Source organism: Microtus pennsylvanicus, chromosome 1, assembly GCF_037038515.1.
Source record: "Microtus pennsylvanicus isolate mMicPen1 chromosome 1, mMicPen1.hap1, whole genome shotgun sequence".
In the NCBI taxonomy this organism is placed as follows: domain Eukaryota; kingdom Metazoa; phylum Chordata; class Mammalia; order Rodentia; family Cricetidae; genus Microtus; species Microtus pennsylvanicus.
In genome coordinates this window covers 82,379,272-82,393,325 of record NC_134579.1, presented here as the reverse complement: position 1 = coordinate 82,393,325, position 14,054 = coordinate 82,379,272, and positions in this window count along the sequence as shown.

Genomic DNA, 14,054 nt, shown 5'->3' with positions numbered 1-14,054 from the left:
GAGGTCAAAGCAAGACTTTTGGCCAAGCAGTGGTGATCCAGTCCTTTAATCCCAGCACTCAGGAAGCAGAGGCAGGAGGATCTCCTGAGTTTGAGACCAAAAAAAAAGAGGGAAGATTTTTTTGGGGAGAGTTTATTCTCACTTTCCACTATTTGTAATAAACTCAGGGTGTCAGGTGCTGGGAAAGTGCATTTACCCACTGGGTCATGCCACCAGCCACTTCATTATCTCATTATGACAAGACGAGTCTCAGAGGGACAATTTAAAGAATATTCCCCCACCCCATTCTTATTTTGTTTTGTTTTTATGAGACAGGGTTTTTCCATGTAGCTTTGGCTGTCCTGGAACTCGCTCTGTAGATCATGCTGACGTCGAACTCAGAGATCCGCCTGCCTCTGCTTCCCGAGAGCTGGGATTAAAGACATGTGCCACCACTACCTGGCTCTCACACTTATTCTGTTTGGATTAGCTGTTGTTTGTTTTTGTTTGTTGTTGTTGTTTTTCCCCCCGAGACAGGGTTTCTCTGTGCAATGGCCCTGGCCAACCTAGAACTTTCTTTGTAGACCAGACTGGCCACAAACTCACGGAGATCTGTCTACCTCTGCCTCCCAAGTGCTGGGATTAAAGGCATGGGCCACCACCTGGCTCTCATACTTACTTTTAAAGACAAGACCTCGTGTAGCTCAGGCTGGCTTTGAACTTGTTAAGTGTTGAAGGATGACCTTGAATTGTTGGTCCTTCTGCCTCTACCTCCTAGTGCTGGAATGACAGGTATACACCACCACACATGGGTTATATGTTGGGGATGGAACCCAAGACTTTGGGGTTAATAATTCTTCTTCTTATTATTATTATTATTATCCTATTCTAATATGACTATATTATAGTTGACCCGTCCAGCAGGTCCAGTTACTCAGGGTCTGAAGAGGTTCTACCTGTATGAACCATGGGCGAGAGAAAAGAAGGAGACCAAGCAAGAGTCAGTTGTCAAGGTCTCCCTTTATTAGGGTAATGGTTGCTGCTTATATAGCCCTTGAATGAAGAACTTGGCTTGGGGTGGGGAGTAGGGCTAAGAAGGAACTTTGCTGGGGTAGCAAAGGTCACCAGTCATCACACCTACTGTAAGCAGAAACATTCTTTTTGTGATTCCGTTAACAAACAGTTCTCAAGATAGTTAGAATGTGGGGCTCTCTGCAAACATCCTTAGGACAATGGTCCCTGCTATCATCTTTAGGACAATGGTCCCTGACATATAGTCAGGGTCTCATATAGTTCAGATTGGCCTTGAACTTCCTACGCACCTGAGGCTGGCCTTGAATTCCTGGTCCTCCCGCCTCCGACTCTTAAGTGATGGGATAATCAACTGAGCCACAGCTCCAGCCAGGAAATATTCCCGAGATTGATCATCACACTGTCACAGCTCTATAAATACACTAAAACCCACCAGATTGCACACGTTTTGTATGTCTACGTTAAGCTTTTTAATGATGTGTATATGGGTGTGTTTATGTGTGCCCTTGTGAGTACATGTGCCCTCTGTGTTCAGAGTGCACATCAGAGGCCCTGCAGCTGGAGTTACAGGCCATTGTGAGCTGCCATGTGGGTAGGTACCAACCCTGCAAGAGCAACAAACGCTCCTAACGGCTAAGTCATCTCTCCAGCCCACACACTGGGTTTTGATTCCCCAGTACTGAAGAAACAAGAAAGTGCTTTTTAGACTTGAGCTAGGAAAAAAGAAAAAGTACAGACATTTAAATACACCAACATGGCTTTCTCAGCCATAGGATTTCAGGATTGATCACTTAGTACTGGACAATCAACTGGGGGTTTGTCCCTTGGAAAAACGAATTCTCCTGCTCTCAGCGTTCCTTAGTTGCCCGCAGTTCTTTGTCGAGGGGTGGACCCTGTGAGATTTCCTCCCTCCGTGTTACATGTCTGCTTGTGTTATCACTGCCCATGTCTCGTTTCAACAGTCATCTTGTGGAGCTATCATGGGTAAAGCTGCTTGTCCTTTCTAGGAGACACCGCTTCACAGCACACGTCCTGGTCCTTCGGCTCTTACAATCTTTCTGCTCTCTCTTCCACGGTGTTCCCTGAGGACTAGAAGCTATGTTGTAGATGTAGCCACTGAAGGCAGTACCTGCGATCAGTTGTTCTCTGCATTTTGTCTGTGATTTTCTCTGATAGTCTCCATCTGCTGGGAAGAGAAGCACTTGTCTGTGGGTGTTTTTAGAATGCAATTAGGAATTATGCAGCTTCAGGAAAGTGGCAGTTGTAGATTCTCCTTTACCTCACCAGCCTCCGGAAGTTGGCTACGACACCAGTACCGGGCAGGCTTTGCCTCCTGTTGAGCAGCCCTTGAGTTCAATTAGGTAGCCATTGTTTATCCGCCAGAGTGTACGTCACTGTTGCCACGCTGCTCATTGTTGCAGATCACAGGCTTCACAGTGGGAGGGGATGTGGTTTAACTTTATTTTCTGCCACTAGGGGGCTCCCATTGTGCTATTCAGGAACCTGGCGGGAAGAGTGCAGATCAAAGGGAAATTGTAAGAATTAGTATTGAACATTCGGCTGTCTCCTTGTTGTTTTTGTTTGTTTGTTTGTTTTTTATTGGAGGCAGGAGACTGGAGAACTGTTATTATGAAACTACTGTGTAACTAAAGTAAGCTTACAAAATAAGTGAAACAAACGTAGCAGCTATGGGTGCTCACTGGGAGACGCGAGACCAGGTGGGGCACCGAAGAGTGGAGAAAGATTTGAGGCCCTTCCAGCTCTCAGGAGGCAGAGACAGTTGGATCTCTGTGACTCGGAGGCCATCCAGGGATACACAGTGAGACTGTCTCAAAGAACAAACAAACAAAAGAGAAACAAGAAAAGAAGGGGAGAGTTTGAGGCCACCCTGGGTTATTGCATAAGACCTTGTCTCAAGAGAGATGGCTCAGTAGTTAAGAGCACTGACTGCTCTTCCAGAGGACCTGGGTTCAATTCCCAGCACCCACATGGCAGCTCACAACTGTCTAAAGATCCAGTTGCAGGGCATCTGACACCTTCACACCAATGTATATAAAGTTAAAAAAAAAGAATAAAAAAAGAGAAAGAAAAACAAAAAAGAACAAGAACTGAGGATGAGGCCCTGCTGGTAGAGAGCTCACCTAGTCCTGGGATCCACCATCCCTAGCCCTGCAGAAGTCAAGAAGAGTGGTACACAAATGTCACTCCAGCACCTGGAGGCAGAGACAGGAAGATCAGAAGTTCAGGTCATCCTCAGCTACATAGGGAGTTCAAGGCTAGCCTGGGCTATGTAAGCCCCTCCCCTTTCTTTTTGTTCTTTCAAGACAGGGTTTCTCTGTGTAGTCCCGGCCATTATAGAGCTCTCTCTGTGTAGACCAAGTTGGCCTCAAACTCAGAGATCCCCCTGCCTCTACCTTCCCAGTTCTAGGATTAAAAGCATGGGCCACACTGCCCAGCTTAAGACTCTTTCCTAAAACAAAATGAAAACTTCTGCTAACAGTTACTTTTCTTTTTTCATATTCATCGTCTTGCTCTCCCCTCAACTTAAACATTCTTCTATTCTTTAAAAAACTTATTTATTAGCCGGGCGGTGGTGGCGCACGCCTTTAATCCCACTCGGGAGGCAGAGGCAGGCGGATCTCTGTGAGTTCGAGGCCATCCTGGTCTACAAGAGCTAGTTCCAGGACAGGCTCCAAAACCACAGAGAAACCCTGTCTCGAAAAACCAAAAACAAAAAAAAAACAAAAAAAAAACCCAACTTATTTATTGGTAATAGTGCCTTTAATCCCAGCACTTGGAAGGCAGAGGCAGGTAGATCTCTGTGAGTTTGAGGTCAGCCTGGTCTACAGAGAGAGTTTCAGGATTGCCAGGGATACATAGAGAGACTCCCTATTAAAAAAAAAAGTTATTTCTTCCCTATCTCAAAAAAAAGTTATGTATTGTATGTGTGGATATGCTCATACCACATGACTTACATTCTAAGGTCAAGGGACAATTGACAATTTACTAGGATCGAGTCTCTCCTTTTACATATAGATACCACGGGTTGAACTCAGGTTGTCAAAATTGGTAGCAAGCCCCTTTTCTAGCTGACCCACCTGACCGGCCCCTTGATTTAAACATTCTGATTTTGCTTTTACTGAAACTCAACCCTGTGAGAAGAAAGACTGTAGGATTCTGAAACATGCCAGAGAAAGAAGACAGACATGCCTGTTAGAAGATATTTGTATCATTTTAGTTTTGCCGTCCTATTTGGAAACATTTTAATTTACTTAGGTATGGAGATAGAAGCCAGCACCTTACACACAGCAGGCAGGCACTATACCATCAAGCCCATCAAGCTGTGCCTTGGGCTGTGCCATTAGGTTTTGAGTCCAGTGGATTGTACGCCTCCGCATTCACCCCACATGATGGGTGTTGTTCTTACTCAGACTGAGAGACAGAAACAGGTCCAGAGGCCTGAGTGACTCACCTAGAGGCATACCTCAGAGCTGAAAACATTACAGCTTTTAAAGTATTTAATTTTTTAAAATTAATATACAATTTCATGATTTCCTTCTCTGCCCCCTCCAACTCCTCTCTTGTTTTCAGACAGAGATTAATTTCAGGTACCACTTCTCCACCTTGATTTTTTTTGTTGTTGTTATTCTTTTGGTTTGTTGTTTTTGTTTTGTTTTGTTTGTTTGCTTTTGATACAGAGTTTCTCTGTGGAGCTTTGAAATCTGTCCTAATAAATGAGCAGGCCTCGAACTCATGGAGATTCACCTGCCCTTACCTCCCAAGTGCTGGAATTAAAGGCATGCTCTGTCATTTACAGCTCTGGCCCCATCCCCTGCTGTCTATAGTAGACCTGACTGTCCCGGAACTCATTGTGTAAGCCTTGAACTCACAGAGATCCTCTCTCTGCCTCGAGGATGCTGGGACTAAAGGTGCCTGCCAACAGGTCCGTCTCACAAGCATTTTTTTAAAGACAGGGTCTCACATTGGGGTCCCATTAATCTAGGCTGGTTAATCAGTGAGTCCCAGGGAATACCCCTTACCACTGCCTCTCCGACACTGCGATTACAAGTACAACCCAGCTTTTCATCTGGGTGCTAGGTACCCAACTCAGGTGGTCCTATCTCCACATGGCTTGGGCCACCATACCTAGTGAATACATCGTAGAGGATGAAACCAGCTCTTCATGGATGCTAGTCAAACGCTGCCCTCTGAGCCACATATCCAACTCTCCTTTTTTCTTTTCTTTCTTTCTTTACTTTTTCTTTTTGTTTTTTTTTTGAGACAGGAATTCTCTTAGCTTTGGAGACTGTCCTGGAACTTGCTCTGTAGACCAGGTTGACCTTGAACTCACAGATATCTGCCTGTCTCTGCCTCCTGAGTGCTGGGATTAAAGGTGAGTGCCACCACCACCAGGCTCCAATTCCCCTTTTATAAGACAGGGATTCACATAGGCAGGCTGAACTCCAACTAGATTAGTAGCCGAGACTGGCCTTGAATTCACATCCCCCTTCCTCTGCCCCTGAGTGCCGGGATGTCAGGAGTGCTCCCCAGCACCTGATGCTCCCCATCACTGACTTTAGCACTGAATAATATTGCTTGGATGAGCCCAGCTTCTAGAATCTTGAAAGCAACTCACAGATAACTGAGTGTTTTACCTCACTAACACTCTCACACATTTTATTCTTATTCCTTAATTTGGGAAAAAGCTAAAAATAGTAACAAATTCAGCCTTCCTGAGAACTGGGTTAGAAAAGCTATTGAGCAGAAAATGACAATCATTTTTAAATCTGGTCTGTGTGTGTGTGTGTGTGCGTGTGTGTGTGTGTGCATGTAGGTATGTGTGGGTGTGAATATATGGGAATACATGTAGAGGCAGGCACATGTGTGTATGGAGGCCAGAGGTCAGCCTTGGGTGTCTTCACTGACATGCGTGTGCAGGTGTCTGTGTGTGTGCGCATGCATGTATGCGTGCATGTGGAGGCCAGAGGTCAGTGTCAGGTGTCTTTTTCCTCCATTGAGCTCTACTTTATGTTTTGTATTATTGCTACATTATTATAACATATTGTATAAATATAAATAAAATAGTATATAGTTTTAATATTTTGTATATGAGTGTTTGTAGGTATGTATATGCAGACATGTGACAGCCAGAGGAGGCATCAGAACCCCTGGAACTGGAATTACAGATAGTTGTGAGACTCCAAGGCAGATGCCTTCCTGAAGTTGATGTAACAGACATATAAGTCTTTTGAGAATTCTTCGTATTTTTCTGTCAGTTGCATCAAAGTGAAGATCTGATCTATTGTGCTCCGGTTAGCTCTGAATCCGTACTGGGCCTCTGCTAGGATTTTTTCTGTCCTGCCCTTGATCCTTTGCAGTACAATGGAGGAGTCGATCTTACTGCTAAGGGACAACAAACTAATGGCTCTGTAATTTGAGCAGTCCAGCTTGTCCTTCTTCTTGTGTATGGGAATTATGACAGAATGCTTCCATTCCTCGATTTCAGGAAGGCATTCGATAGCATTTGGAGGAAACGACTTTGGGAAACAATGGAGTTCTACAGGTTCCCAGAGAAGATCATAAGAATACTAAATAATGCCTATAAAGACAGCTTTGCATCCGTCACAGTCTGCGGAGAGCTAAGTGATCAGTTTAAGACAGTCGTAGGAGTGGTGCAGGAATGCGTCCTCTCACCACTACTCTTTAATATATTCCTGGAATTAATACTAGCAACAGCCCTGGAGGATGACAAGATAGGCATGCAGATAAGTGGTATGCGAATCAATAACTCGCGTTTCCCTGACGTTACAACACTACTTGCTGAGAGTCCAAATGAGCTGCGGGCCATGGTAAATAGAGCGGTGGAAGTCAGTGAAAACCTTGGTATGAGAGCAAGCTCGGAGAAGACTGAGATACAACACATGGGCAGGGCGCACAAGGATTTTAACATTGTAACGAAGAATTAGAACATCACGCAAACAGGCAACTTTGTCTATCTGGGAGGAAACCTCACTTCAAAGGAGGGAACTATTTCAGACATCAAGAGGCGGATAGAGCCAGCTAGGGCTGCATTCCAGGCACTAGGAAAGGTTTGGCCAGCAAGAGACTTAACAACAACAACAGAACTACAAGTCTGTGAGATGATACTTGTCTTGAGCTGCCTTCCTTACAGCTCTGAAACCTGGACAATAAACTACAAGTCTGTGAGACACTTGTCTTGAGCTGCCTTCCTTACAACTCTGAAACCTGGACAATAAACTACAAGTATGTGAGACACTTGTCTTGAGCTGCCTTCCTTACAACTCTGAAACCTGGACAATAAAACGCTCCTCAGAACAGCAGCCGAAGGTGTTTGGGATGGCATATCTCAGGAGAATGCTAGGTGTCACACAAAGAGATAGACTGTGCAAAGATGACATTAAAAAATTTCTCCATCTACAGAAGGAGTAAATTACAGGATGTGGTGTTTGAGATATTTCAGCCACGTTATAAGAATGAATGATGGCAGATACCTGAAGATAGCACTGCTTGGAGGAGTGCATGGGGTAAGACGAAGAGGAAGGTCCAAAAAGCGCTGGATAGAACATCATAAAGGAAGACTGTGGAACCTTGAGTATGACAAATAGCACAAGCATCTAGGACTGCCCGGGATAGGAACAACTGGAGAACCAACATAAACAGGCTGCCCATGGATGCTTAAGCACTGCCAGGGCATAAATGGTGACGATGGTGATGACGTCAGCCTCCAAATGGGTTCTAGGAATCAAAGCCTGTTTTTTTTCTGTAAATGTTCTTGACCAATGAGCCATCTCTCCAGCTTCTCCCACCTTATTTCCTTGAGATGAGCTCTCTCAATGAGCCTAAGGAGCACCTTTCTGCTAAACTGGTTGGCAAGGGAACCTTAGGATCCTCACCTCTCTGTCCCCAATGACCACCATGTATCTGAGGAGGTGTGATCATCGCTGCCCTTTTGGGCAGTGACACCATCGCTGGTAAAAGGAGAAATGGAAAATAGTTCCAGTGGCTGTCCACGTAGAAGTGTGCGGGCAGTGTAGGAGTATGGGGAGAACCGGGTGGACCTGTATTTACTGACGTGGAAATATTCCTCAGTATTGCTCTGTGGGAAAGGCAGCCAGGACACTGGGTATAGGTGGATTGAAGCTCAGGCGAGCACAGTGAGCTAGGGGCAAGCAGAGCAGCTGCGCTGAACAGCCTGAGCCCCGGTGTGCTAACTGAAGGAGGGGCGCCTAAGGGAGCAAGGTCTACATTTTGTTGTCATACTCTTGGCCTCTTTCAGAACAAGGTTGTCCTATTTAGGAGAATTCATAGAGCTCCAGGAGGAGGTGTCTTGTTATTGAAGGTGAAATAGTCCTTGAACTTGTGACTTCTTCCTCCACCAGGTTTTTTGTTGTTGTTGTTGTTGTTTTAGTTTGGGTTTTTTTTTTAACTTTTCATTGTCATAAATGAAATTGGGATGAAGATTTCTCCTCCTCCTCCTTCCTCTCCTCCTCTCTTTTCCAGGTAGGATCTTGTGTGTTTGTTTGATTTTTTTTTCCCCTGAGATAGGATTTCTCTGTGTAGCTCTAGCAGTCATGGAACTCATTCTGTAAACCAGGCTGGCCTCAAACTCAGAGAACCTCCTGCCCCTGCTCCCGAGTGCTGGGATTAAAGACAAATGCGCCACCACTTCCAGGCGCTGGTGAGTTTTTTTTTTTTTTTTTTTTTTTTGGTTTTTCGAGACAGGGTTTCTCTGTGGCTTTGGAGCCTGTCCTGGAACTAGCTCTGTAGACCAGGCTGGTCTCGAACTCACAGAGATCCGCCTGCCTCTGCCTCCCGAGTGCTGGGATTAAAGGCGTGCGCCACCACCGCCCGGCTGGTGAGTTTTTAATATGTAGCCCAGGATGACCTTGAATTTGAGATCCTCCTGCCTCAACCTCTGGTATTCTGGATTCACAGGTGTACACAAACTTGTTTTCCTTCTTTCCTCTCTCCCTCCCACCCTCCTTCCCTCCCTCTCTTCCTCCCTCCCTCCCTTTCTTCCTTCCTCTCTCTCTCTCCTCCCTCCCCGTCTTCCTCCCTACTTCCTTTTAAAAACTGTCTGTCTTTACATTGATTTGTTTGGAGGATACATGTGTAGTAGCAAGTGTGTGGAGGTCAGAGAACAATTCATAGGTGTTTGCCTTCCTATTAACTATGGTTTGCGGGGGGGGGGGGGGGGGGGGGATTCAGTTCTGAGCACCAGACTTGTGTGCAGTGATCACTCTTCGAAAGTCTCATTCAGCTCAGGATGATCTTGAACTTCTGAACCTGCAGCTTCCATCTCCTTAGTGCTGGGATCACAGCACCGCTATGCCTGGTGTATCCAATACCAGGATGGAACCCTAGTCTCCTTGGGTAAGCGCTCTGCCAACTTAGCCACAGTTCCAAGTCCTCAGTAATTGCTTTCCATTATCTCCAAGATGTTATTGCAGTACCTGAGTAAGGACATTCCTAGGAAAAACAAACACTGGGCTTGACAACAGCATCTCACAGCTGAGAAGTTTCATTGTAGTGTTGGGAAACTTGGCTGAGTTGCTCTGGAAAAAGATGGAAAATGTTTGCCATCACCAGCAGTGGGGGAAGGTCGTCCCACAGTGTGGTTGGAAACCATTAGACAGGAGCTGGAAGTGCTACTGGAGGCACGGGTGTTTAGGATGTGCGAGGTGCTGGCTTCCACCACAAGCACCTTGCCCCTCACCGATAGGACAACCACATGCTACAAGCCTGGTGACAAGGCTTCACTCAGGAGGTGGAAGCAGGAGGGTGAGAAATTGAAGGTCACTTTTGGTGAGTTTGAGGCCAGCCCAGGCTATGTGAGTACCTGCCCACCTCCCCCCCCCCCAAAAAAAAAATTTAGGACTGAAGAGATGGTTCAGTGAGTAAAGCACTTGTCACCTAAGAGTGAGGACCTGAGTTCAGATCCCTAGAACCCACGGTAGGAGAGAATGGACTCCACAAATTATCATTTGACCTTCAGGGGGAGAGAGAGAGAGAGAGAGAGAGAGAGAGAGAGAGAGAGAGAGAGAGAGAGAAGAGGGGGGAGGAGAGAGGGAGGGAGAGACCATAACATTCACACATGAAAACACTAAAATAAAAACTATTCCCTTGCCAAACATGGTGGCATTCTCTTTAATCCCAGAATTTATGAAATAGAAGCAGGTAGATCTCTGTGAGTTCCAGGACAGCCGGGGATGCACAGAGAAACCCTGTATTGAAACCCCCACCCCACTCCCAAAAAATCTTTCTTTGACTTTAAAAAATTAATGGGTCGGTGTGGGTGTGGTTCGACCACCTTTTAATCCTAGAGAAAGACTAGGATTTAGATAGATTCCCTGTCAGACAGAGAGAGGGGCCAGGGCTAGGTAATAAAGGTGGCAAACTTCTTTCTCACTCTACTGACCAAAGACAAAAGCCTGAGGCTTAAAACAAAGGCCTTTCAGGCTTTTGTCTCCTGCCAGCAGGACCCTGCTGCTGCTGGGCTGGGTCAAAACATTCAAGGCCAGCTCAGGAAATGGTGCACAGCAGTTGTGGGCCAATCGGCCATCCTGTCTTTCTTCAAACTGACCAACCCTAAAGGAGGGAGGAAGACCCTTCAGAGAGTTTTAATCCCAGTCGTCCCGGAAGAGACTGGCTTTCTGGGCCTCTCTGCTTTTCTCTCCTTGTGTCCTCACTGCTGATTCTTGTCTGCTGCTGTTTGCTCTGCTGGGGATTTCCCCATTGCCACCTGTGGTGCGAAGGATTGTTCTGTCTTTTAATTCTCCAACTGGCAGGGAAAGGAGCCCGATAAAGACCTTACATTGTTTTATTAACACTTGACGAGGCCGAAGCAGATAGATCTCTATGAATTGGAGGCCAGCCTGGTTTATATAGCAAGGTCCAAGACAGCCAGGGCTACAAAGTGAGACCCTGTCACAGAAAAGAAAAAGTTAATGAGTGCAATTCATGTTTTTGTATTATTTCACAACATTTATTTAGTCCGTGTTTGTGTGCGTGTGTCTGTAAGTGCACGCAGAGTTCAGAGGACAACTCGCAGGAGCCAGGTCTCTCCTTCTACCTCGTGGATCCCAGGGGTCAAGCTATCAGATGATCAGGCTTGGTTGCCAGCCTTTGTTTTGTTTTGTTTTGTTGTTTTCTCTGACTGAGTCATCCTGTAGCCTCCAACCCCCACCTCACTTTAATGTCTTACTTCAGTATGCAAATGCTTTCCAAGCCTCTGCTTCTGTAAATTTTTTTCCATTGATCCAAACAAGTTATGTAATTGGCCCTGAGTTGGGGGGGTGCACATCCTCCCCAAAGGTGTGGACACTCAGAGATGCAGCCATACTGGGCCTCATTGCTGCAGTAATCTACCAGGTGATACTCTGTGCAATAAGTTTATGTTTGTTCATATTTGTAAGTACTGATTTTGCGTGACTGGCTTATTTACCTGTGTACAATGAGAGTATCGAGCGTGCGTGTGTGTGCATGTGTGCGTGTGCATGTGTGCGTGTGTGCGTGTGTGTGTGTGTGTGTGTGTGTGTGTGTAGAGATCCAAGATCACTCTTAGATATAGTTCCTCAGGAGCCACCCCCTTGTTGTTGCTTAAATTTTCTTTTTATTAGTTTTTCAAGACAGGGTTTCTCTGTGTAGCTTTGGCTGTTGTGGAACTCGTTCTGTAGACCAGGCTGCCCTTGAACTCACAGAGATCTGCCTGCCTCCTGAGTGCTGGGATTAAAGGCATGCACCACCACCATCCACCCCCAAATTTTTTAAAATAATTTATTTTATGTGTATCTTTGTGGGTCTTATTGTGTATATGAGCAGCACACACACAGAGAGACCTGGGCAGACCAAGAGAGGGTGTTGGATTCTCTGGAACTGGAGTTACAGATGGTTATGAGCTGCCCAATGTGTTCAGGGAACTGAACCTGTTTGTTATCATTATAAACACATGGGGGACTGAGATCGGTCCCATAAGGGGCGGCAGTGGGCCATGAGTGAGTGTTTATCTACTTTATCATCTCTCCAGCCTTTATTTTTTTTATTATATTTATTTACTTATTTCATGTGCACATGGTACATACCGCTGCACATCAGTGGAGGTCCAAAGAGAACTTGTAAGAATCAGTTCTTTCCTTCCACCGTGTGAATCCCAGGATTGAACTCAGGTCACCAGCCTTAGCAGCAAATATCTCCTTTACCCATTCAGCCATTTGACTCTCTTTTTCTAGGCAGGGTCTCACTATGCACCTCTCTCTGTCTGTCCTGGAACTCACTCTGTAGACCAGGCTGGCCTTGAACTCACAGTGATCTTCCTGTCTCTGCCTCCCAAGTGCTGGGGTCAAAGCACATCCCACCACCCCAGCTAGCAGTGGGTTTCTGTACGGGTGCTGAGGATCCAATTTGTTTATTATTCTTCTTTAACAGGCACTTAACTGATTGGGCCACTTTCGCAGCTTAAGATGCCTTTTCTTATTTGTTCCTTTGAGACAGGCTCTCTCAGTATGCAGTTCAGGCTGGCCCCAAATTCACCATCCTCTTGCTTCAGCTGTGCAAGCATCTAGGATTACAGCTGCGCACTACCATACCCAGCTCAAGATCTCTGTGTTTTATGGACTGCCTGGCTATTCTTAAGTCCACTTCTCTTCCTAACACTGTAATGATTGTGACTGTGTCCCCAGAATCCAGGTCCCACGATGATGGGATCTGCCTTCTTGTCTGACTTTATCTACGTTATAGCCTTGCCTCCAGGCACATTGTACCTGCTCTCTGACTCCACGCAGTGGGGTTGGTGAGCTGGATCAGCAGGTAGAGTCTACAGCCTGAGCGCAACGCCTCACAACGCACTCTGTATCATACCCGTGCTTCTCCACAGAAGTAAACAATAACGACCGTTCCTTTCGGTTACTGTGACAAAATACTGGGCAGAAACAACTGAAGGGAGTGTGATGGTTAACACTGTCAATTTGACAGGGTTGAGAAGCAGCTAGGAGATAAAGATCTCTGGGCATGTCGGTAAGGGTGTTTCTAGACTGAGTTAGCTGGGGTGTGAAGATCCTCTCTGAATATAGACGGCACTGTCCCATGGGCTGAGGTCCCTGGTTGAAGAAAAAGGAGAAAAGGAGCTAAACACCAACATGGATGGGATATGACCAGCTGCCTCACACTCCTGTCTTCCCCTTCTCTGCAACAATTGACTGTGCTCCTGAACTGTGAATCCAAATAAATCTTCCCTACCTTTAGTTGCTTTTTGCCAGGTACTGTATTATTATTCATTATGCTTTAGTGTGTGTGTGTGTGTGTGTGTATCTATATGTATGTATCTGTTTGTGTGTGCATGTGTCTGTGTCTGTATGTGTGTATATGTCCGTGTTTATATATATATATATATATATATATATATGTGTGTCAGTGTGTATGTGTCTTGTATGTGTCTCTCTGTGTATATGTGTGTCTGTCTGTATGTATCTGTTTGTGTGTGTTTATGTCTATGTATGTGTTCTGTATCTGAGCATAACTTAAAGACAAGAGGACACTTCCTATTCAATCCTGGAGGAAAAAATAGAAACATTCCCCTTCCTTTCTCCAAATGTAGAAATTGTTACTATAGGATATATACATTATAAGTGGACTGAGTGAAGGAATTTATTTATTAAATCTGTTTAAAAAAAAGCTAGCAATGTGCCAGGCAGTGTACTAAGCATGTACTAAGCCATTTAGTTAGCTCACTAACATACATATTGCCTTCTTTAGTCAGGAACACTGCAGTGAAGTGTCCCAGTCACATCTAAAGATGTGTCTGTGTGTATGTGTCTTTGTATGTCTGTGTTTGTATATGTGTGTATGTGCCTGTGTGTGTATATGTGTGTATGTACCTGTGTGTGTATATGTTGTGTATGTGCCTATGTGTGTATATGTGTCTGTGTGTGTGACCACACATCTGTGCATGACAGAGAACAATTCACAGGAGTTGTTTCTCTCTTTCTACCATGTGGGTCCAGGGAATTGAACTCAAACCCTTGGAC